Source organism: Numida meleagris, chromosome 13 (assembly GCF_002078875.1).
Source record: "Numida meleagris isolate 19003 breed g44 Domestic line chromosome 13, NumMel1.0, whole genome shotgun sequence".
NCBI lineage: Eukaryota > Metazoa > Chordata > Aves > Galliformes > Numididae > Numida > Numida meleagris.
In genome coordinates this window covers 565,840-590,058 of record NC_034421.1, presented here as the reverse complement: position 1 = coordinate 590,058, position 24,219 = coordinate 565,840, and the positions used below count along the sequence as shown (strand labels likewise).

At 39.5% G+C, this 24,219-nt stretch overlaps 1 long non-coding RNA gene across 18 annotated transcripts in view; it reads left to right on the top strand.

The window, feature by feature from the left end:
* The window catches only part of LOC110405685, a 382,975-nt gene that overhangs the window by 161,848 nt on the left and 196,908 nt on the right, over nucleotides 1-24,219 (top strand). For 17 of the 18 annotated variants that reach the window (XR_002443065.1, XR_002443056.1, XR_002443060.1 and 14 more), the window contains 2 exons: nucleotides 19,593-19,707; nucleotides 20,026-20,207. This is a non-coding gene — a long non-coding RNA (uncharacterized LOC110405685). Of the gene's footprint in view, nucleotides 1-14,454; nucleotides 14,675-19,592; nucleotides 19,708-20,025; nucleotides 20,208-24,219 lie in introns of those variants that run through there. The other variant, XR_002443064.1, reaches the window with a different exon arrangement.

Here is a 24,219-nt window from a genome sequence, read left to right as displayed (position 1 = left end):
GGAGTTGCAATCTGGGGATGAATTGTTGCATTCTTGCATCCAGCTAGTCTGGCATTGTGTTGCAAGTGGCTGCTGTCTCACTAATACCTTGATGGTTTTGAAAGGTCCCTGTACCTGGGGATTTGCATGCACAACTTCAGGAAAAACAAACCAGTATGAAGCTCCTTGAATCCAGGCTTCAAGTTTGAAGTGAGTTTCAAAACAGGTGAAGAAAAGTTCTGTTTCAGCAATAATGACTTTGATAAATGTTGAAATGAGAAAAATTTAAGTACCTTCTCTCTATCCTAAGTCAGATAGGCAATGACTGTGTTGGTGCTTTCTTCTCTTTTCTTTTATATCCATGCCTTGTTTTATCTTCTGGACTACTAAAGTTTTATTGAGTTTGAGATGGGAAAATTAGAAAACTGGTAAAAATTCACTAAAACTAGCTGTTACTTGTCTTCAGTTTGTTCTTAAAGAAGGAATCCAGTGGGAGCCACTGGCTGCATTCTGATTTATTTCTTGTTTTTCCCTCAGTATCTATTCTTATGCCTTACACGTTTGAAATGCACCCAAGTAATTTGGAACCTACGTGCTGTTTTTTCAAAGGACTGTAGTGTCCCTGTGGTGTTGAAAATGTTGTAAGGAATGTCTTTTTTTTTCTGAAAAGACCTAGGATAACTACTTGTGATGCACACTCCAGGTTGCTAACTTAATTCAGGCCTTAGAGAATCCTTTCCCAAAGAAACTGATGATGAGAGAGACAAAGACGTAGGGATGGCTGTGGTTACTGTATTAGTATAGCTGGATGAATCACTGTAGACGAGCAGCACTGAAACTGCCGAATTTGAGATAATTTAAAAGTTATTTATCTTTATATATGCTTCACCGTATTACTGTTCAATCTTTTCACAAAACAGTTTTCACTTGGAAACTTGCTTTCTCTTCCCTTCCAAAAACCTCCCACAAATGTGAACTGGATACTGTGTTTTCTCAGTGTAATATTAGTGTTTTTCCCAGTTGGGATAGGTTCTGTAAGCAACTGGGCTGCACTGGGGCTTAGTATAACTCTTGAAATCAGTAGCATTAAATTACCCTGTCGGGATTTTGATGCAGTCATAAAAGGCAAAATAAGCCATCAGTCTTCTGCCACATTTTTAAAATTTGGGACATAATAAAATTGAAATGGCTGAATTGGGCCTTTTGCTTGTCTTGATTTTCTTGAGAAAAACAAGAAAAGAATCTGAGTGCCACTCTTAAATATCAATTTGAAATTAATTATGCTTGCTTTTCCTTTTGGGGTGGCTTTTTTCCATTACAGATATTTTGGAAAGTAAGAATATTGGTAAGTGGAAGCTAGAGGATAGCAAGAAATAGGGTTTGTAGGTCTTTTATTAAAACTTAAACATACTGTTCCATTTTTACCTGTGGTCTAAGTTCAGTTTGCTCTCAGGGGAACTGATGGCCTTACAAATACATAGCTTAAAATTCCAAATACAATCCATGAATTATACCAACAAATAGTCCAAGTAATAACAGTAACTAGCTCTTGTGCTTTTATTTCAGTATGGCAGTGTTAGATTTAGGAATGTGGCTCTGCGCATGTGCAGGCAGTTTCCATACGCACAAGAGTTCGATATATTTTTGGTGGGAGTGGGGAAAAGAAGTCATTGTCTTTGCCTTAACTGCGAATATGCTGTGGTCCCAGCGGCTGTTCTGAAAACAGTCGCATCTTTCTGACAGCTGCTCAGTCGTCAGGAAGGTATGTCTTTGAGGGAAAGGCATTCATTTCCAATTGGCAAATTTCTAATACTAAGTTTAGCTTATAAAAATGAAAATAAACACAGAAACCAAAACCAAGAAGCCATTGCCCTTGAACTCTCTCTTACTTGATTGCTTCTTTTTGATAAAATCCAGTCAGCCCAGAGGGAATTTATAATTCTAGCAGTTGCACTGCATGATTACTACCTACAGGAGCAATCACTTATGGTACATCACCTGCAGACTGATGAACCCATTTATTATCAAGAGTTTAATTGCATGTAACATATCCTCGTGGCAAGGTACACACCTCCACCCCCCACATCCCCCCCACTAATTGATACATATGTATAAATATATGCCACTTATGTTAGGAATGGGAAAAGCTCCGTTCAGATTATAATTCACAAAATTAAAAACACACAAGTTCTTTTAGAAATGCTAAAATATATATTTATGGTCAGTTCTCACCCATGTCTGGGTCTAGTTTAAGATGAGAATTAGGTAAGATAAAGAAAATCTGTGTGGAGGGGTTATTATTCATGTATTTGAATCCTGAAGAGAGTTGTCTGATAATAGCAGGAGTTTGAGGTTTAGATTTTGGGGGTTTTGTTCAACCTTGTCTATTTATTACAGTTTTGTATTACTATTTACTGTGTGTGATGGAGGATTATTATCGTCAGAAAGAGAGCTCATGTCCTGGGTTTAAGAAGCTGATGAAGGGACCAGCAGCAAGAGATGCTTCCTTGCATGCCCTGCACGCAGGGGCAGCTGAAGGCCCCTGGGGCACAATGAAATGCTGGTTATCACTGGGATTTATTTTATTTGTAGACGTTTGCCATTCTCTACTTCATATTAATTGATTATTTCTTCTAAATAGTGCCAGATGTATTTAGCAAAATTGTCATGGTTTTGTGATTCTCGGTTATTGGTATTCCACATCATAACATCAAGTAGTGGATGTACCTGGTTCTCAGAAGAGAACGACTACTACATTCCCCACGGTACTTTGCTCCTCTGTTACCATTTTCCAGCCAGAGGGAAAAGATAAAAGCTCACAGTATAAAAACTTGCAGATCACGAGACCTCGCCCCTTTTTCGGCCGTCTCTCGTCTTGGCAGCACCTCGCTCTCCAGCCGTCTTATCGTCGGTAGTAGAGTAAGGCCTACCTTGATTTTTGGACATTCTCTCTCTCTGTATTGGATTTATCAGCTGCCAAGACGAGAGACGGCAGAAAAAAAAGGGCAACTATTCTGGATTCCATTAGAAATTGTTAACGTTATTCCTTTGTCTTAATCTTCTCTGTAATGAGAATACATGAAAATATGCTACGTGCAGGAGTATCTGAATATTTTTGATTAGAGATAATATATGTGAGATAAAATCCTGCTTACCTCATTCCTGCAGCCAGCCCCACTGAGTCCAAATGGGAATGCCACAGTGAATAACAGAAGCAGGATTGGTCCTATATGTGCTATTTTTGTATTTCATTTTCTTCTTGATTTCTGTTTCATTTGCAATTAACAGAGTGTACTGATTAAATCATAAACTGTTTAGTTCATCTTTCATTAGTGGATTGAGATCCTAATGTACTGTAGCCCACTGCTAGGATAGTTATAAAAGTTTTGATTTATAAAGGCAAATATTTTCTTTTCTGATATCATTTGTGACCAAGAAGTGATACAAACAAATTTGTCTGAGATAATAACTTCCTCACATTTGCCATTACTAGAGAATACATCATAAAACTGTTCGGGATAAAGGAAGAATGGAATTTTAAATTCTTCTGAAGTATATTAAGCTCTGTGAGCTTCTTAGAGATGTCAAGTATAGAGACTGGAAATGTACTGAAATAAAGTAGGAAGTACCTTGCTTTCACATAGCTGCTGACAAGATGGTGACAGTGCAGTGTCAGCCCCGCTAGGAGCTGCTCTATGGATTATTTGCTATTCTTTGTTCCTAACTGCTGAAATCTGAAGTTTTAAATGTTCTGTCCACTAGGTCCACCTAATTTCCTGACTGTCCCAACGGCTTTGCATTGTAACATTCTAATGAAAAGCAGCTAACTTGTGAAGTGTTGTCAAACTGGTAGAAGGCAATGCTGCTTTTGCAAATGTCATTTACTTCGCAGTGCATTGTGCCAGCATTATTTTGGATATGTTATAAAACTCTGATAATCTTCATAGGATGGTACAGGATGGCAGCTTGGACATCTTGGAAAGATACTTGCTGTCTGCCTGTTAGAAGCACGTGTCCCTTGAACAGATGCTACAGTAGCATCTCCCAAACGTTCAGCAAAAAATATAAAGCTCATCAGTGGTGTGGTATTAACAGCTCTTTATTTATGCAGTAGAAGCCAATGTCATACTGAACACACAAGCCATTAATTCCAATAATGAAGGTTTAAAATATCCAGCAAATCACAGAATATTTTTAGTGCTACCATAGGAAAAAATCATCTCACAAAAATACTTCTGGGCGTTCAAATATAGTTTTCATTTACAAATACAGCTCCTGATTCCATTCCCATTTTTATGAACAAGGACTAAACCTGGGAAGAAGACATGCATTTGCTGTAAGAGGGGATTTTAACACTACTGATGTTCCAGCTACTTCTCTGCAGCCAAGTTCTATGGCATGGCTTATCGCCAATAATGTGGAATATCAACCACAAGATGTCCTCCCAAGAAAATGGTTTGCTGCAGGCTCTTTAGATATAGGCAATCATTTAGTGAACCTGCACAAAGTCAGTGGTTCTCCTTTTTAGGCATCCAGTGGTTTGGGGCAACTAAAATTAGTCTTGTGGCAGAGCTTCAGATTTCCTAAAATATTTGAAAAGCCATGTGGCTGCTTTAACTGACCTGTTTAACTGACCTGTTTCATGAGTAATATTCTGAGGATATTCTAATCTTAGAATTATTTGACCAAATATGAGTTAAGGTTAGCTGGCAAATCCTACAAAAACCATAAAAGTAGATAATTTTATTCTTGTTTAGAAACTACTTGCTGAAACAAAGTGGAAAATTCCCTCTTTTACAGTGAAATGGATTTGCTCAGTCACTATTACATCCAACTGTAGCTTTCCTGTTGCCCACCAATATTAAGATATTGGAAGAAAATTGGATATCCTCACACTGAAGTGATCTGCTGCAGAATATTACTATGTAAAGTTGCTTTGGAAACCAAATGTGAAAGTAACATTTGGGAATTTTACAGCAAGAGCAGTCTTAAGAGCTGTCAGCAATAACTTGCCCAGTGTTGAGCGCTCACAAACTCAGTGAAAATCGAAAGCAATTAGTGATTCTCAGAGTGCCATTACCCCAGGGACTTGCACCTATGATGCAACCCGATTTCTATCCAGAATCTATGGGGGAGTGATGGGCCATAAACTGTGCCTGCTCTTCTCTGCTGATGTCAGCTCATTTCCTTGGGAACAAAACTCAGCTTTTCTGTGCTCTGTTTTTTTTTGTTTCCCTCCCCCTCCCCACCCAAAAAAAAAAACCAAAAAAAGCCTGGTGTAGTAATTCTAATGCCTTTCTAATAGGGAGCAGGTACTCAGGCCTCAACCAGACAGGGTGTGTATAGCTGTTACCTCACAGTAGCTCAGAAATTAGTGATTAAGGGTTATCTGCAGTGCAAGTTATGCAGAAATAGTCTGGTGACACTGTTTAGCCTTTAAGAGATAATATGTGAGTTTTGTTGAATTTTTTATGTGTGATGGAAATATGATCTATTTTTTTGCAACTATAGAACAAGTTGAAAATAGTTTTGGGAAGATGAACTTTGCAGCAAAGTGGAAAAGGGAGAGTTAATGATAAGATATTCAGGAGAAGAAACACTTATTCCTAGGGGGTGTCGAGAAATTCATATACTTCTTAAACATGGCTGGATTAGAGACTGGTGGAGAATCAGAAGCAGAGAGGATATCCCAAAGCACTAAGGCTGGGATTTTTTTCTTCTCCCTCTTGTTTTCATCTCTCACCACACTCCTTTCCATCAGGTTTTGATCACAGATCCTTGTTTGGCTGCAGTTCCTGTTCTATCTTTGATCAATGTTTGTCTTTAATCTCTGTGTGTCTATCTTTTCTGTTCTTTTGTCTCCGGTCCATGACTATTATATTTCTCCATTTATATTCTGTGCTATTATTTGCCTTCCACTCAGCCTTTCTTCTTGCTTCGTTGTGCTCTATCTCAGTCCAAAATAGCATACCCATCGTGAACAATAATTAATTGATTTCAAATGAGTTGACAACAGTGCATTGCCAATCCATATCATATGCAGCAGCCCACTGAGTGAGTACAATAACAGACTGCATTCAGAATGAATTCACATAAACACTCAGAAAATTCACATAGAAGGCTAGGGGCTATGGCTCAGAGTGTTGCTGTGTAACCAAGTTTCAAGAAGATATTTTTGAAGTAGTAGAAGGAAATCAATGCCTGCCTTTTCCTTCTGCTTGATCTTTGGATAAAACAGATTAGCAAATGTGTAATGGATTAGTTGATGGGTGAGAGTGGGTCCTGAAGACTGGATACCAAAGTCAGAAGGAATAGTTGGAGACTGTAAAAATGTAAGAATAATGCAAAATTTTAAAAGTACACTCCTGCCTGCCACAGAAAATTTTAAAACCTTAAAAATGAAAACAAGCTTGCTAGCACAGGGGCACAGTAGCTAAACTTCCTCAGAGATGATGTTACTGTATTACTGCTGTATGACATACATGGGAGTTGAAAGGAAATATAAATAACCAGGAAGAGAAGACTAACAGTCAAAAAGGCCTGATATAAACTCCTTTGTGTCATGTTCCAAATCTAGAGTTTGTCATAGGCTTATTCCTAATAACTCCTTCTGTTGAGCTAAAAGTGTTATCCAACAGATAGTGTCTGAATTTGAATTAGTTTCTCAGTTATTATTTTCTGAGTGGCTCAATCAAATATATATAAAAGTAAGGAAAAAGGCCTTGTTGTTTTTGAACACAAGTGCTCTTTCCACAGCATGCCAGAACTTGACATTTCTTTGAAGCTTTTCTGAATTTCAAAGGAGGTAATATATTTAAGACATTCAAAAATTTTTACATGTTTGTTTAATTATTTTTGATGTGATACTTCTCAGGACACGTTAAATGAAAGCATTTTCTGCCTGATCTTAATTGAGAAAGACTCTCATCTCCTTCTGTAATTACTGATGAACAAGATTTCTACATGAACTAAATTACACATTCTGACAAACTGGAACAGGCTTATTTTCTTGTCTTTCAGAACGCACTTTTCTAAAGCTCTGCAATGCCCCTATATGCATATACACACTTTATTTACAACTTCCCAGAGCTGTATTATAGTGACTGGTATATAATTACTTCTATTTCTAAATATTATCAGTACCTTAAATATTTAAAGGTGATCTATAAGTGGAGAACACTGCTATGGTAATTCCATGAGACTTACAGGAAAGGTCCTCAGGAACATGCTACGTCCAGAAGGAACTACCTCAGCCAAGATCAATCAAAGTGATGCAAGCCCTGTTTATGATCACAGCAGTGCCTTGGAAAAGATGGGCTTCATCTGACTTCACTCAGAGTAAGGTGAAATGCAGCTGTGTCACTCACCTACAATCTGAAGGGAACTTACCCATGATAAGTGATGAGGGATTGCCAGTGGAGAGCTGTGCAACGTGAAAGGACAAAACTTTGTTCATGTCCTAAAATCATGACAGGAGGCATCCACAAATCTTAATTGCTGCCAAGCACTGCCGAGTATTTTGTCCCACTTGAAGGTGTTCATGGCCATTTTGGTATTCCTGAGCTGAAGCTGGATGCTGGTACTAATCGATAACGTGCTTTGGCTTTCTCTGTATGTTATGTTCACTGGCATTGATTTTCAAACACTTCAAAGAAATTTGAAATTCTTTATTTATGCTAAAAATGATTTTTAATTTCTTTTGTTTTCTGGGTCTTTGCTTTCTGTCAGGTTTCACCTTTGGGGAAGTGGTTTTCTTCAGAACAGTGACCACCTCCTGGCCCTTCCCCATTGTGATTGTGGGGTGAAAAATGTATGCAGTATTTTTCATAACAATGGAAATACTGCTGCCAAATAAACTAGTTTTAAGAGTCTCTGTGTATCATAAAACAGGAATATGGTTGCCTTTGGAGACTGATAACATTTTCTACAAAAAATGAAGGCAAATTACTATATATGTGATTCATTTTTCATCCAAGCTCTGTGCAGAGACGTACAGCCTGCTTTAACATCCATTGTGCTTAAGTGTGTTAATAACATTGCTGAGAAATAAAAGCAAAAAATTGTAGCTAATGAAATAGGAAATTAAAAGAGCATGGCAGGTTCCAACTGCAGTGTGACAAAGAGACTGGTGAATAACAGGTGTTCTAATTGTGCTTAGAATCTAACGAAAAAAGTTATGTCTTCCCAGTGCAGTCTGTCTAGCATTACAGACCCTTCAGGTTTTGTGTGGATGGTGATGTTACTTATTCAGAGGGACTTGTGCTGTCCAGTGAGTTGCCCTTGCTGACCACTGATGACAATTATCTGGAAAAAAAACCTGGAAAATGGGTTCAGCTCGCTTTATGGCTTCGTTGCTGCCTTTTATAGCTTTGAACAATAAGGTATAATGAGTTTGTAAGTCTTGGTATTTTGTTGGTGCTGCAGAAATTTGCAAAGGAAATTAAGCATGCATACTGTGTGCCTCTCACTGATGACAGGTAGATACATGTTCTTCATAGTACTATCTAATGCTTGTTTGCCATCTAGGGAAGAACTATCCATGTATCACAGTGTCCCTCACCTGGTCCTTGTTTACTGGTAGCTGGCAGGAATTGTGAGTAGGTACAATAAGAAAAGCGTGAAGCAACACATTATTCATTTTTGGTATGAAAGAAAGCCATTAATCCTGAGAATCCTGAAATCAGTCAAGCAGACTAAAGGTCTCCAGAAGTTTAGTGCGACACTGTGTAAATAATAAAACATGGTGATGTATCTTCAGTCCCACTTCTGAATTACCACAACATATATTCTTATTCGCAGAAGTAAGCGAACTATAAAATCTAAATTATAGCTTCAGCAAGTACCTTCACCATTTTGTACAGTCCTGACATTTATTTTATTTTGCTGCATGAACTGTTCAAGGATTGACTTGGACAGACCTGAGAAAGCTGTCCTGATCAATGCAAAGGTATGTCAGTTACAGGTGAACAAATTACAGGATCTTCTCCAGCCAGACTTGTAGTTAGGGTTGCAAGCTCATGTGGATGGGGTTCACTGATTTTTGCTACTCAGACTGTCAGATTTGGTAATACTAAACAATGTTGTATATGCTGCAGACATAAAAAGCTGCAGGGTTGCATTTAGAATAATAGTGTATCCACAAATAGTACTCAAATTGCTCTGAGATATCACAGTTAGCTGCATCTTCATTCTGTTATCTCACTGCTTTATGCTTCTGAGACCTTTTCCTAGCAGACTATAAAATGATTCCAAATGTGAGATGATAAATTAATAGAACAAAACAAATTGGAGTCAGTAGGAGTGCAGTTAGCACTAACAAGACCCATCTGAGTTTCACATTTTCCCTTGCAATTATAAAAATAAGACTGGTGTCAGAACTCACGTTTTCTTTAATTGCTGTTGCACAAAGCTCTGGATATTATTTTAGGGGCTGATACAAAGGAGCAATTATCCAATTGTTTATAAATGTTATTTCTTATGAACCATGGGGGAAAATGTGAGATAATGAATTTCAGAAATTTCAAATAAATTTCAAATTACTTATGGCAGAAGGAATGAATATTTGGTACACTGAATCATAATGTACAAGGATGACTTTTGGGTAGATAATGTTAAACATTTGCAGTAAGTGAAAACTGGATGCAAGACACATTAAGAGGTGAATAGCTTGATTTGATGTTTGAGGAGTCTAAGTCTCATATGCGGTGGCTGAAAATACTGATTTTTTATTTCCTTGATGAGGAAGGAAAAGTGTTGAAACATCCACATTTCACTAAATTTGTTTTTTGCCTTCCAGTGAACCCTAGCAACTTAGAAATTAATGAACAGAGATTCTATTTTTCTAGAGAATTAAAGACCATTACACTCCTACTCTTTCACCTGATGCCTGTAATGAAACTTTCAGCTAGCAAGAACTAGAGATACTTGATTTGAGGATTTGTTCTTTGATTTGATTTCTTATGATTAAGCAGTTTTTACAAAGCTGGTTTATTTAAATAGTGCTGTCCTTTTTATCATACTTCACTGTAGTTCCTTTGCTTTAGTCAACTCTAATTGCATCCCTCTGAGAAGAGTTTAAGTCAACATGATAGGAAAGTAACGATTAAAAGTACAAGAACATCTAGCATTCAAAACAAGAAGCTCTCATGAACTTATTTGATATTCCTATACTGTCTGGCCCACACACACACAGATGCTTTACTATGATTGAAGACCATAGTAACATTCTGCAGAATTTTACATTCATTCATTGCGCTGGCCATTACAACACTATCGTAATGTCATCATCGTATCTGCTGTGCTAACCACTCCGTACTTGTCTAGACTGACGTGCCTTTGGAGATACCATCAGTAGGTTGGGAGGAGCCGGTGGTAAAGCTTTGAAGGGCCTGTACAGTTTAAAAAGCTCAGATAAGATTCTTGTGGTTTTAAAAGCATGTTTATGTTCAGTTACAAGCCTCTCAAAATCATTGACTTCATGTATGCTAGATGGTGATTGGAAAGGGATTCCATGATGTTAAAAAAAAAAAAACAACTGTTAAGGAGTGGGAATTGAAGAAAGTCAGCAAGGGGAGAGCTTGTGAGTGATGTTTTTTTCTCCCCTTAAATAGTCTTTGTCACATCGAGTTCAAAATTGACGCATTACACGGAGAGGAGGTCAACCATGGTGCAGTGAAATTTAAAAAGCTGTTCAGTGTTAAAGTGGTGCCATTTACTAGAAAACATTTTCAGTAACTCTTTTATGTTTCCTTTTGAAAGAGGGAAGTGGTGAAGGCACCTACTTCTGTCCTGGGGACACTTTACATTCTGTAAACTGGCAAAATTAAAAGCAATTTTCTACTGAATGAAGAATTTCTGCTCTTTGGTGGGAGTGCAGAAGATAAATGATCACGAGACTCATTATCTTTAAGAGTAAGAATAAATTACTTGGTCCTACATATACAGCCACATATATTCCTCAGTTTTAATTCTGTCTCCAACAATGATTTGCTGTCATTGGTCAGGTCAGCTTTCTTATGGACCCTGTTACAGGAAGATAATGAGGTAGTGTGTCCATACCCTACAAATTTATGAGAATTATTAGTTAGCTCTTATGCAGGAGTTAAAAATGGGGGGAGGAGGCAGAATAAAGTGTCAAGAAGTTGAGTTGCTAAATTACTGTATAAAAGCCAGGGATACTTAGTGCTGGATTTTATGAATTCATGGAAAATATCTTCAGCTCAGAGTACTTGGGTACAATTGTGTTACCACTTCAAGTCACGTTGCTATGGTCCACAGATTTTGGGTTAGGGCTAATAAACCTAGTTAGAAAAGAAAACTTAACCTTAGAGTGGTGAGTAACCTCTTCATGGTAAATGCTTGATCATGTCTTCATGTAAAAGTTAGTATTCAAATCACTATAATTAAATGAGAGCTGAATAAAATTTCTGTCAAGATGAAGCCTAAGTAGATTCTTGCTTACGGTGGCAGCAGACATTGCTTCTGTACAAAAGACTGGCAATGCTGGCTTGTAACCATTGTTGGCCCTATTGCAAAAGATGAAGTTCTTGTAGACTTAAGACGTGATTAGGGATGACTCTATTCCAGAACGTATCTAAGCACTTCTTACATGTTTCTACACAGAATGCTTGATTTTGTGTGATAGAAATATGGTACATCTGTTTTATGTGTTTATGGCTGTCGTGCATAGAGGGATCAGAGGAGGACTGCTTTGTCCTGCCTGGCAGCGGGTGGGAGGTGGGCATATGGGCCTTCCTGCAAAGCTGAGCGTGCTCAGCAAAAAGAGCTTCTGGCAAGTGCCCTGGAGCAGAACGTATGGGAGACTGCTAGAAAGAGCTGAGGAGTATGAAAGATTAGGAACACCCCTTAGAAAAGCTGAGTGCAGGTCACAGCCAAGCCTTAGAGCTGATGGCAGACTACTTTCCATCTGTAGTAATTGAGACAGTCTGATAAGAGCTTATGGAAACCAAGAGGCTATGGAAATATGCTGGACTAGAAAGGATGATTAAAAGAAAGGTTTCAGCTAGCGAGGATGTAACTGAGGAGGAGTGTTAACAAATCCTTTTATTTTCATCTCTTTTGCCCACAGACTCAACATTTCTCTACTCAAGAACTCTAGCCTACTTTCAAATAAAATTAAATTCTGTAGTTTACAGTATACTGTGTTTACTTTAAAACACAGGCAGATGCATCTCAAAGCTTTGGCTAACTTGGAACCCAGTGAAGAGTGTCTTCTGAACCAAGGTCTGTGTGTAGAAGGATTTGAGTAACAGTTTTCCATGATGGGGATCAAAGTAACTCTAAAGTCAGAGCAGCACAAAGTGGATATGAGAAGCCCTAGGGTGAAGATTAAAGATCAGGTTGGAATTTTAACTTCTGTGCCAATAAATTCAAAAAATGAAATCAGAGCAAAAGTGGAGACTTTCTTTTTTAAAGGCAGCTTTAAAAAGTTCATGATTAAAGACTAACTTCCAGGCTCTTGTCAATAGTTCCAAAATTAAATTTGTCATAACACTTTATATAATGCTAATGATAAGCTATTTATTGTGTGGAAAATGTCAGTTTATTCCTTGCGTTCTTCTTTTGATCTAATGTTTTCTGATGGGCTGATGTCTCAGAATTTGGGTCTGTACACTGACTAGTCCACGTAAGACTTTCTGCTTTGCAGTGATGGGAGGTGTGCAGAGACAAGGTGAGGTGCAGCACCTGTGTAACTGGCTGAGGGGCACAGCGATCCCCAAAATTAAGCAGCTCTTTTTAACTTTGGTGAAGCATTACAGCTGAATGGTTGTTGCTAGTTCATCTATTGGTTATGTAGCGCAGTTCTAGCTTGATGTGAGGCCAAAAGCAGATAAGATTAAATACAGTGCTGTGGAGAGACGCTCATAAGATAGGAATAGCTTCAGGGCAAGAGGAGTTGACTTTCCCTTAGAGAGACTGTGGTTGTTTGCGCCATTTGTTCAAGTAAAACCAGCATCTGCATACGAAATAGGGTAGTGCAGAATAACAGCCTCAGAGCAGCTGCAAATGGGGTCACTGCCTTTGTGCAGCAGAGTGGGAGCTGCCACTGGAAAAGCTGCGTTCTGCCTTTTCTGATGGGCTGTTTGGAAAGGGTGAAGAAAACACAGTCTGGACACTTGGTTATCTGACACATGAGTTCCATTTCTGGTTTTAGTGAATTTTTCGCCATCAGTTCAAAGGGGAGCAATGTTGGTGAGAAGGACTGACAACTCCTCCTGATGTCCCAGTACAACGGGTGGGCCCGTGAGCAGAGGAAACCGCCTTACCACAGGAGGTGGAGTCCCCCTGAGCTCACCTGCAGAGCTGTTGGCTACAACATTGTGGATCTCCAGCATGCTTTCCAAGCTACTCAGCTTATTGTTGATTGAAAAATAACGTTAGGACAAATGAAAACTTTATAGCTAACTTACCGTTAAGCATCAAGCTCTGCAAAGGATTTTGTTTGGTATGAGAAAACACGGTTAAGTAAGAAGGTATGAGGGAACAGATGATTTACATTGTTACGTACTGCACTAAGATCCTTTCTAAAAGCCTTTTTAAACTTCTGAAATACTTTATCAATTCCAGGAAGTAAAATATCTTCCTGTAAAAAAAAAAAAAAATCTATGTTGGAAGTAATCCCAAACGGAACAAAAAACTTTGTGCAAAACTTTTAAAAATAGTTTTAATAAACCTAATTAAGGCATTTCTAAAAGCCTAAGTGATAAAATCATCATCAAACTTGAAACACAAAAGTTGCCTTCAGGCATAAACCATCTTTTAGCAGATCTTTATTAATACTTGTTTTAATAATGCTCTCTAATTTACTGACAGGAAGGAGATGTATCACCATTGTATTTACTTTCCAGTTATCAGAGTACAGACAGTGGTAAAATGTAAATAAAACAGTATTTCACCACATTCACACTCAGCGCTCATAACCGTAGCGCTCTTGTATTTCTGTGCCTATCAGTCAGAAGCAAACTTAATTTCTGCTTTTTTTCACTTGCAATTAAGTTCTTATTCTGTGAGGAATTTTAAACAACAAAATCATTTCTGTTTGAAGAGTAAGCACAGGTTAGAACTGGAGTGGCATGTGTCTCTTACACAGAGCTGAATTTAGTGATCATCGTAAGGCTCAGAAGCTGCCCCCAAACCGCGGGTTATCGATTCCCTGGGAGGAGTAACTCCCTCATTAACTCTGATCTGCTGGGATCTCCAGTGCAGGTGGCCGACCCTTTCTCTGCCATAATTTCATGTTAAAACCAGACAAAAAGATGTCGCGGAAGGATAATACCCTCATAAATATTTTGCTAGCCAAGCTTCTCTCTATTTCTCCAGTTACTGCTGTGATGACTGGAAAGCTGGAGCCTGAGGAGACACCGGCCCCTCCCTCCTGCGGGCGGGGCAGCCTGAGCGGGAGCCGAGCTCACGCTGTGGGCCCGTGGCAATGAGGCGGGGTATGGGTAGGGGCGCGCTGCGCTTAGCCGGCTCCCAGGGAGTAGCGGGCCCTGCCAGGCGTGGGCACGACGGCGGGAGCTGAAGGCCGGGAGAGTATGCGCGTGGACTCCGGCTGGTTGTGCCAGGGCCTCCAAGTGTCACTTCGCGGGCTCTGCTTTCATTAAGATGTGCTCAAAATCCAGCAAAGGCGGTGGATGTCTTTCTGTTGATCTGAATGTTGATTTAGCCTAACAAGGTAACCCTGATGCTTAGAGTTGACTCAGTTCCTCTCACCTCCACCAGTTATATCAGTGGTAGGAAAACAATATTAAAAAAATTGTTGGTCTCTGGATTATTTTAGCTGTGGAATACATAGGTCTGATTAGTATTTTGCTGTTCCCTTAAAAGTCAAAAGGTAAGTCCTGCTGGAATGTTACCAGAGCAAGAAGTGTTTGCCAGCTTTTGATTTGCCTACTTGTATACAGTATTTATGAAGCCGTCTATGCGATTTCATTTTAAATTACTTTATTATTGAATAAGCAAACAATTCCTCACAGCAAAAAAAAAAAAATTTCAGGGTCTGTTAGGAGCGTTCTTGACTTTCAAAAATCCATGGTTCAGACAAGTTGTGTTACATTCCCACAGCATTCTCAAGCTATGCATAATGTTCGCCTTCTTGACCCCTAGGTATTTGTACAAGGGCATTCGGGTCAAGACTGTTGAATTCAAGTAGACTTCCAGACATTCAGAAGAACTTAAGTCTGTGCTGCTTAGTAAGGAATGTGCTCACGCATCAAACTGCTGCTCCTCTCCTTGCTTAATTATTTCATGTGCTTATTAACTTTCTGGGTGTGAACAGTAATATTCACACTAGTAATATTTCCTGTCCTACGGAGGTGACAGCATGCTGGGTCATAATACTATCTCAGCAGGATTTTCACTGTAGGAATACACAAGGCTTTTGTACTCACACATTCAGCAAACCATCCTGGCACACTTCTGCATTTCCAAGCTGTGCATATATTTTGAAAGAGCTCAATTACATTGTGTTTTCTCCAAGAAGAGTAACTCTCTCCGTTGCAAAGACTCAGATTTAAAGTTGCTGGTGCACTGAATCCCTTTGTGTACGTGATGTAGTATGACAACAAAACAGAAATAAAGCAAAAACACATCTAGTGAAAGGGAGCTTTGGAGCCCCCATCCAGTTTTCACTGATTTCTTGGGGGGATGCATTGTTCACAGGCTGGCTGTTTGCAGGCTCCGTATTGCTCCTCACCTCTCCCTTTACTGGAAAGAGGAATCTTGTTGATTCTACTCTCTTGCTGCCATGATCTAAGGACATGCTGACTTTGAAAGCAGCTGTACTACAGCAAGGATGTCAAGGAGCCATCAAGTTGGGTGAACCAGAGCTTGACTGTTCTCCTGTGGCTTGGTTGAAATTGTTATTTGCGTACTTACTAAACTATGAGATAACTCCTTTAAAAAACTCATTTGGAATCACTGCAAAATGGTGATTTTGGAATGCAGCTTCTTCAGCCTTCACAGTGCCTAGTATTGAGAAATTGATGAAGAACTACCACTACACAGGGTAGTGGAGATATCTTTTGTTATTGTACAGGAAAGTCACAGATGTAAATTGGACACGAGCACATTCTTTCTACTGTGCTTGTTTTATTTTGTTAGCAGCTGAGGGGATATTCTCTTATGGTCTTTCCGCAATACCGTAGATGTTTATGTGTGAACTAGTAATACAGAACAGTTTAGATTGACACGGACTTCGGAAGGTTATCTGCTTAAAGCAGGGCTAGCTCAGAGCTTGATCAGGTTGCTTTGGGTCTAGTTCTGAGAATTTTTAAATACCGCAAAGGTGTGTGCCAATGGCTGACTGCCCTCACTTCAAACATTCTTTTTAAATATACCCAGTTGTACTGGTCCCTGCTGTGTCTCGTCACTGTTAACGTTAGTGGTTTTGCAAGTCTCTGAGAAGACCCTAGTTCTACCTTCCCTGTCCACGCATGCGCTCCTGCTCCCAACCAGCTGGCTCCAGTACGTTAGTGACTGTTTTGTACTGGCAGTTGGAGACAGTGCTCCAGCTGAGATCATAGAATCATAGAATCATAGAATCATAGAATGGCCTGGGTTGAAAAGGACCTCAAAGATCATCTATTGTCAATCCCCCTGCTGAGTGCGGTGGGTTGCCAACCACTAGACCAGGCTGCCCAGAGCCACGTCCAGCCTGGCCTTGAATGCCTCCAGGGACGGGGCATCCATAACCTCCTTGGGAAGATCTCGCAAGCGCTAAATAAAGGGAGTACTCGGTTTGTTTGACCTGCTGCCTGTGCTCCTGTGAACTGTGTAGTGAGATGTCCTTACCCCAAGGGTGCACTGTGGATTCATGCAAGGTGTTGCAAATGCAACGTGCTGCACTTGGGCTGGGGCAATCCCAGGTATTTATACAGACTGGGGGAAGAACTCCTTGAGAGCAGCCCTGCAGAGAGGGACTTGGGGGTCCTGGTGGACGAGAAGCTGGGCATGAGCTAGCAGTGCGCACTGGCAGCCCGGAAGGCCAACTGTGTTCTGGGCTGCATTAAAAGAGGAGTGGCCAGCAGGGAGAGGGACAGGATTGTCCCCCTCTACTCGGCTCTTGTGAGGCCCCATCTGCAGCACTGCGTCCAGGCCTGGGGCACCCAGCACAAGAAAGACGTGGAGCTCTTGGAACGAGTTCAGAGGAGGCCACCAAGATGATCAGAGGCTGGAGCACCTCTCCTGTGAGGAAAGGATGAGGGAACTGGGCTTGTTTAGCTCGGAGAAGAGAAGGCTCCGGGGAGACCTTATTGTGGTCTTCCAATACTTGAAGGGAGCATATAAACGGGAAGGGTAACGATTGTTCATGAGGGTGGATAGCGATAGGACAAGGGGGAATGGTTTTAAACTGAGACAAGGGAGATTTAGGTTGGCTATTAGAAGGAAGTTTTTCACACAGAGGGTGGTGACACGCTGGAACAGGTTGCCCAAGGAGGTTATGGATGCCCTGTCCCTGGAGGCATTCAAGGCCAGGCTGGACGTGGCTCTGGGCAGCCTGGTCTAGTGGATGGCAACCCTGCACGCAGGGTTGATTTTCCTTCCTAGAGGTTTTCATCAAAGAAAGGTGGTTAGACTACTAGGAAGAGAGCTATCATACCAGATGCAGTGTTTTAAGATAGAGGAACATTTAACTAGCAATATTTCTGGAGTTAAACAAAAGTGAAGTTGTAGCCAAGTGTATTCTTTACTCCCACAGAACAAATTTTTCATTAGGTTTATTCATAATTTTACCATTGACAGAGAAATAATTTTAAACGTTCGTCCATATAGGAAGTATGTAGCTTCCTAAGCAAACAGGCTTTGTTGATTGTTTTCTGATCACATTATATATCTCTTCTTACCTCACTTTTAGGAACTCAAAAGCAGCTTTCTAACCCAAAAGTTCCTGGTAACATCCTTCTATTTTTCCAGCCTACAGTTTCTAACTCTGTGACACTATTAACTTTATGTCAATAATTTTAGCTGGCCTTTTTGGATAACAATAAAACCTAGATCATATTTTCAACATATGAGATCTCCATGCTGTATAATCAATTGATTATTACAATCTTACTTTTCTGCTGAGAAAGTTTTGTAGTTTCATATTCTGAGAACTACCTGACAGAAGTGCCTATTTGGCTACCACAACTCATTTATATGGGCGAACTTCTGCTATCACCAGTAGATAGATGACATGTCCCACAAGCTTCCTTGTCTTCCCAGTTCCTGAAGCAGATCTTTCGGTGTGCTTTTGCAGGCTCAGTCTTCTTAGACTCCTGCAGTATCTGCTAAATATCCTTCTGCAACTAAAATCAGGTTTGTAACTTTAAGTCAGTCAAATCTGTTAGAAGAAAAAGCAGGTAGTGCTTTCCTATTTTATTGTTGATGGAATACAAAAAAAGGCTAAAGCTGGGTTGCCAGAGCTACGAAGCTGCTTTGTTCTTTGTGCAGACTTCAAAAGATTTGTCAAAGATGTTTTGACTAATGAAGAATGCCATTCTCATCTGCAGGTCGAAATAGTGAAGGCAGCTCTCAGTCAGTTCTGTTCTTGAGTCCCAGAGTACTGGGACCTATGGAAAATACTTACTGAATTTTCTGCTGATTCAGTTAAGCCTTGGGAGGGGAATAAGACATGCTGTGCAGATTGTAGGGTTTGATCCGGGACCGGATCCTTTGACAACAGAATTTTTTGTCTATCTCTGACCTGTGTTTCCAGGACTATGTTGCAGTGTAGAGGAGCATCAGGAGGGGATGTTTACTTTCCTAGCTGGAAAAGCTACATATTGATATAAACACGTGTGGTTACAGGCATTGTCATTCATGTCAGTTACTGACTGGAAGTGTGGCCCTATTATGCTTTTGATAGACTAAAACTGGGTTTTGTGCTATTTCCGTTATGAGTCACGTAATTAGGATTCAAGAATTTAAACATATGGGCTTTCTGATTTATTTATGTTGTTGATGATAGTGGGTGATTGGTTAACTTCTTTATCCTACTTTTTTTTTATTCTTTCACTTCATGCTTGGGATTCTAACAAAATTTTAAATAGTGGATAATGAATTAAGCAAGATGTTTGGCTGTACCAAATGTTGCAGCATCTTTTGGGACTCAGAAATATTTCATGCACATACTGAAATCAGGCTTTGGTTAGAAACTTGTGTGGGTAGCAGGACGTAACTGAAGTGCAAGGTCAAAGACTTTAATGGATGCGAAACATTTTCCAGAACAAAGGAGAGATGTACCACTACTTGTTTTCTGCAAAAGATAACAAACTTCTTGGCTTACTTCATGTCTTAAAATACACAGCTTTTTTTTATCACCAAAAAGAAATCTGACTCAGTAACAGTACCTAATTCATAATACACTTGTTAAAACAGGCTGGATTGGCTCCTGGACCACCACAAATGAATGCAGTACCGTTAGCATAACAAATGGGGTTGAAAATAATTTACAACATAAGTAATAGATATGAAAATTAACAAAACATGATAAAACCAAAGAATAAGAATCCATCTTGCTGCAATTCATTTAAATAGATGGGAGTTTTTCAGTTAATCTCATTGGGAAGATGTTTGGATCCTGGATAAATAATTCTCTGTTCTCATTCTAGCACTGCATCTGAATCCCAGCTTTGGTGCGGATAAAGCCTCCAACTCAGAAATTCAGCAGCAGTCCCTGTGTTTTTCCTCTGAACACTACGTAATATGCTGTCAGTTTGTCTCCAGGTAGGTTTTATACTACATGCTGATTATAAAGTGCATCCCTGGTTGCAGTGGGACTTAGCTGTACCAAAATGTAGTGCTGTTCTACTCTACTCCACCTCCATCTAGCACTTAAGCGTAGAATTATATGTTGTTTTCATTTGTTTCATTTCATCTTGATTATTTGTGTGTGGTTGTGGGTACACGTGATGCAATTCAACTATATAGTCTGCACTTATAATTAATTGGTGCTTTGAACTGTGTCATTTAAATGTAGGATCAAGACATTAGCACTATTTCGAATAGATGAAATAATTTTATTTCTGTGTTAATGCACTGCAGGTGACTGCAAATCCTCCCTGGTGCCAAAGGCTCACAAAATATTCAGTGTGTGCTCGTGATTTAGATGGCTGAACTGTGGAAAAACCTTACTGCAGGATATTTTGAGAGCAGCTCCCTGCAGTTCTTCTCAGAACTGGAGTACTCCTACATGCTGTCTTCCTTATGGCAGAAAAAGAAACCAGGTAGGGATGGACCTTGCACTGTGAACCAAGCCAGGAGCTGCATCTCCAGTTTAATCACAGACTTTTTTTCACTGCAGTTCACCAACAGGAAATAGGGAATTGTATTTTCTTAGGTGGGATGAACATAGAATCATAGAATGGCTTGGGTTGGAAGGGATCTCAAAATCATCTAGTTCCAACCCATTTGTTCCAGGCAGGATTGCCAATGACTAAATCAGGCACTAGATCAGGGGAAAGAGACTAGATTAAGAGAAAAGAATCTCTTCTGTTGAATGACTGAGAAGCAGCCTGACATTGTGGTAAGGATGGCCAGGTGTTTAGTGATGTCAGATGCTAACATATAGCCGAACAGACAGTGGAAGATGTGATCTAGAAGTAGCTCATTTCTTTATTGAAACAGGAGAACTTGCAAACTCTGATATTACCTTGGCAGTTCATCCAGTGCTGTCTGCATTGCTACGTGAGGTAGGTTGTGTGTGTGGAAGGGAATGCCCCCAGGGAAGTTCCATAGCTTCCTACACATTCTATCTAGTACTGAGTACATGCTGGTATATCATTAATGGCCATCCTTCACTACAGGGTCCTAGTGATTAAAAACTCTTTAATCACAATTTATTTTTTGAGCTTTATTTTTAAAACCAAAATCTAATTAATTTCAGGTCTGAGTACAACCTATGGATGTATATGTGATTTTTTTCAAGTTCAAGCATTAGCTTCTTCCTTGTAGGCCGTCATGGTAACCCAGTGTCATTTAGAAATGGTGCTGATGCTCATGTACAATGAGTATGGCATGTAGAGGAGCTGATCTGAATATTTTGAAGGGGCTGGTGTGTGGCTGTAACAATATTTTATGATTGTAACTATTAGAGCTTTGTAGGCCTGTGTTTCATAGGAGCAAATGTTATTAAAAATCGTGTGAAACACTAGGCCAGGAGGCTTGTTAGACACTGCAGTTTGTCCACAAGATAATGCATGTAAAGCGTTTACCTCTAAGATAAATGCTATCATTCAGTGTCCTTAACTGTATTAGGAACATTAAAAACATGTTTACTACAACTTCATTGCCTTTTATTTCAAGGCACGCCTTGAGACAGGCTTGTAGTATGCTCTTACAGGTACCTGGGATTACTCAATAGCAGACTTTCTGGCTGATAGACATGAAAAAAACTTCAGCCCTAGAGGTATTGGGACTGCAGAGACTTTGAATATTAGGTTGAGATATTCCTTGTTCATACTTTCATACTTGCAGTAAGTATTTTTTTAGCATTGACAATTTGTAAGTTATGAAACTGGCTCTTTTGTGCAATATTCAAGGGCAGCAGTTTAGCACACACAGTCTCCCAGCACCGAGGTCCCTATCTGTGTAAGTCTGGAGGTTATGAGAAGGTGAATATATCAATTATAGCTTGTGAGATTGCTCAGAGTGCAGACTGAAAAGCACAGAGTATATGACAAAGATAAACACTTGAAAAGGCTCTGCCAAAGGGATCCTTTTTTGGCAGCATTACCACACCATCTAAGAGCTTTCCTTCACTGTGGAAGGTTTTTGTCCTGTCTTTCCGGTCGTGTGATAAACACAGAGAAACCAGCATACAGGCACAGAGCTAATATTTTCACAGAGCTAATATTTTTTCTTTATCATCTCTGACGTAAGAGTCCACCGGCTTTCTGGAGATGTTGAAATAAATGCAGGGACCAAATCACTTGACAGGCTTATGAAATACGTCAAACTCAGTAATACACTTCCTCAGTACCATCCTTAGACGTGTTCTGAAAATTCACTATTAATATCATGGGCCTGCAAAAATAGCGTCTGATCCCATGCTTGATGAATTCTTATAAAGAAGGAAAAAATATGTGATGGACAAGTGGTTTGGAAGTGCTCAATGGTTACTAGATGTTATATTAATGTTATTAGAACAGGCTGTTGTTTGTGGGATGACGTGAATGTACATGTAGGAAAAATGTGTAAGAGCAGCACATACTACGAGTAGTATGAGATGGAGATGTTAAAAATAAAGTACCAATTTGAAAGGGCATGTTTGCTTGCTGCTGAAGCTACAACCAGAGTTTTGTCAGAAAGTCATTAAGGGCTGCATCTGAACCTGGCACAGTGATTCTGCACTATAGAGTGTAGCTGTCTAACAGCATATGTTTTCTAGGAGCCTACAGTACTACTGTACTTGTCACTGGCTGCGGCAGTATCACAGGGAGAGTATACTTCTGTAGAAATGTGATGTCAATATCCTCTTACGTGTTTACTAGATATAGACATATTCTCCTGCAATAGTCTCCTTCCCTATGCAGATCAGAGCCTGCTGAAGGTCAGAGCAGAAAGAACTTGCCCCTGTCTCTTACAGTGTCAGCATTATCCTGAGGGATCTGACTCGCCCCACAGCAAGCTTGCATCCTTTGGGGCAACTTGTTCACAGGTAACAACCACATCCTAAAAAAGGGTTTCTGGGTTTCCTGATAACCACATGGAGGGTATTGCCTTGCTAGTTCAAACACTTAATGTCCTTTGTAGTTTATTTTTATTTATAGGATTTGCTATTTCTCCTGCCTTGTATTTTAGTTGCACTCAAGAGGTATTTAGTACAGTACAGAGGAACAATGCTACAGTTTTTCATGGGTCATCTTTTCAGTTGTTTTTTCTTTCTTTTTTTCTTTTTCCTTGCAGACCCCAGTTAAGACTACAGGTTTTAAGTTTCTTTTTAATTCACTGCTTTTTTCTTAGATGCCTAACCCATTTCTATGTGAGCAGTAAAACTTGATCTCTTTCCAAGGAGCAGTTCTTGATATTAAAAAAGTAAAAGTTTGCACTTGCTTAGCTCCTTTGACACTAACTTTGCGGTACTGTAGAGGTACTAGTTAATTAAGTTCTGTGGAACTGCCGTCACAGCATAAGCAGGGACGGGCAAATTGATAAACAGAGTGGGAGCATGATTTCCCTACAATCATAACGTGATGAAGTCAGCGCTGTGATGTTTTGCTTAGCCCCTTTATAGAGGTTTATGCAATGTAAGATTCTCCTGTTCAGTGCCCCATTTTTCTAACTTGTGTAAGATAGCATTGCTATGCACATTCTAAAGGTGATCATTGCCTTTGTGAGACACCTGGTAATAACCACAGTATTTTCCTTACTTCTCCTTAATGGGTCCCTTTGACTTCCTAAGTTTAGCTTCATATTTCTTCTATGCTTCTGGTGCTATAAATATCCCTCCTGACAGACTGCTGTGTTTTTCAATACCACATCTAGATTGTTGTTCTTAGAACTATCAACTCTACTCACATCCCATATCCTCCTCACCAAATTTCTGTGCTATGTTTGCTTACAAGGAATAATTAAAGCTGCAGCTGTGAAAACGCTACCTGCTGAATTATGAGTTCATAGAATAATGTATAATTTCTCTACAATTCTCAGTACCATGAATTTAGTGGAATGAAGATTTGATGAATCCCCAAAACACCTCCAACTGGGAGTGGACTTGAAGATAGTACTAGAAGTTAGTTAGCTGATGTTAGGTCAGGAATATACTCTGGAATTTCCCAGTCTAATTTCAATTTTGGATTCTATTTCTCCTTCTAGAAGCTAGCATTAATCAATTTCACCTCTTTAAAAATCAGGCTGATCAGGAAAAAAATTGAGAAAACAAAAATAGCCATGCACCGCACTTCCTGAAACTGGCTCACCTACCAGGCTCCTCTGGAACTTTGAGATATATTTATTCCAAACATATTTAGCAAAAGGAAAATCAGGAAAATTGTGGAGGTAGTTTTGAAGGCTGCGTTCTTACAAGCAAATACACAATAGAAGTTTGTTTGTATGGTAATTAAAATATTAGTGTAATACAATTGTAAACAACAATGAAGTAATTGACCTTTTGTTAAAAAAAGTTGTATCTGGACTGTTTAGATCTGTAAAACAAAGTTTTGCTCCAGTGGAATTGAATGCAAAATTGCTAAAAAATTATAGTTGAATAAATATCCTTATACTTAGATGCCTACCACC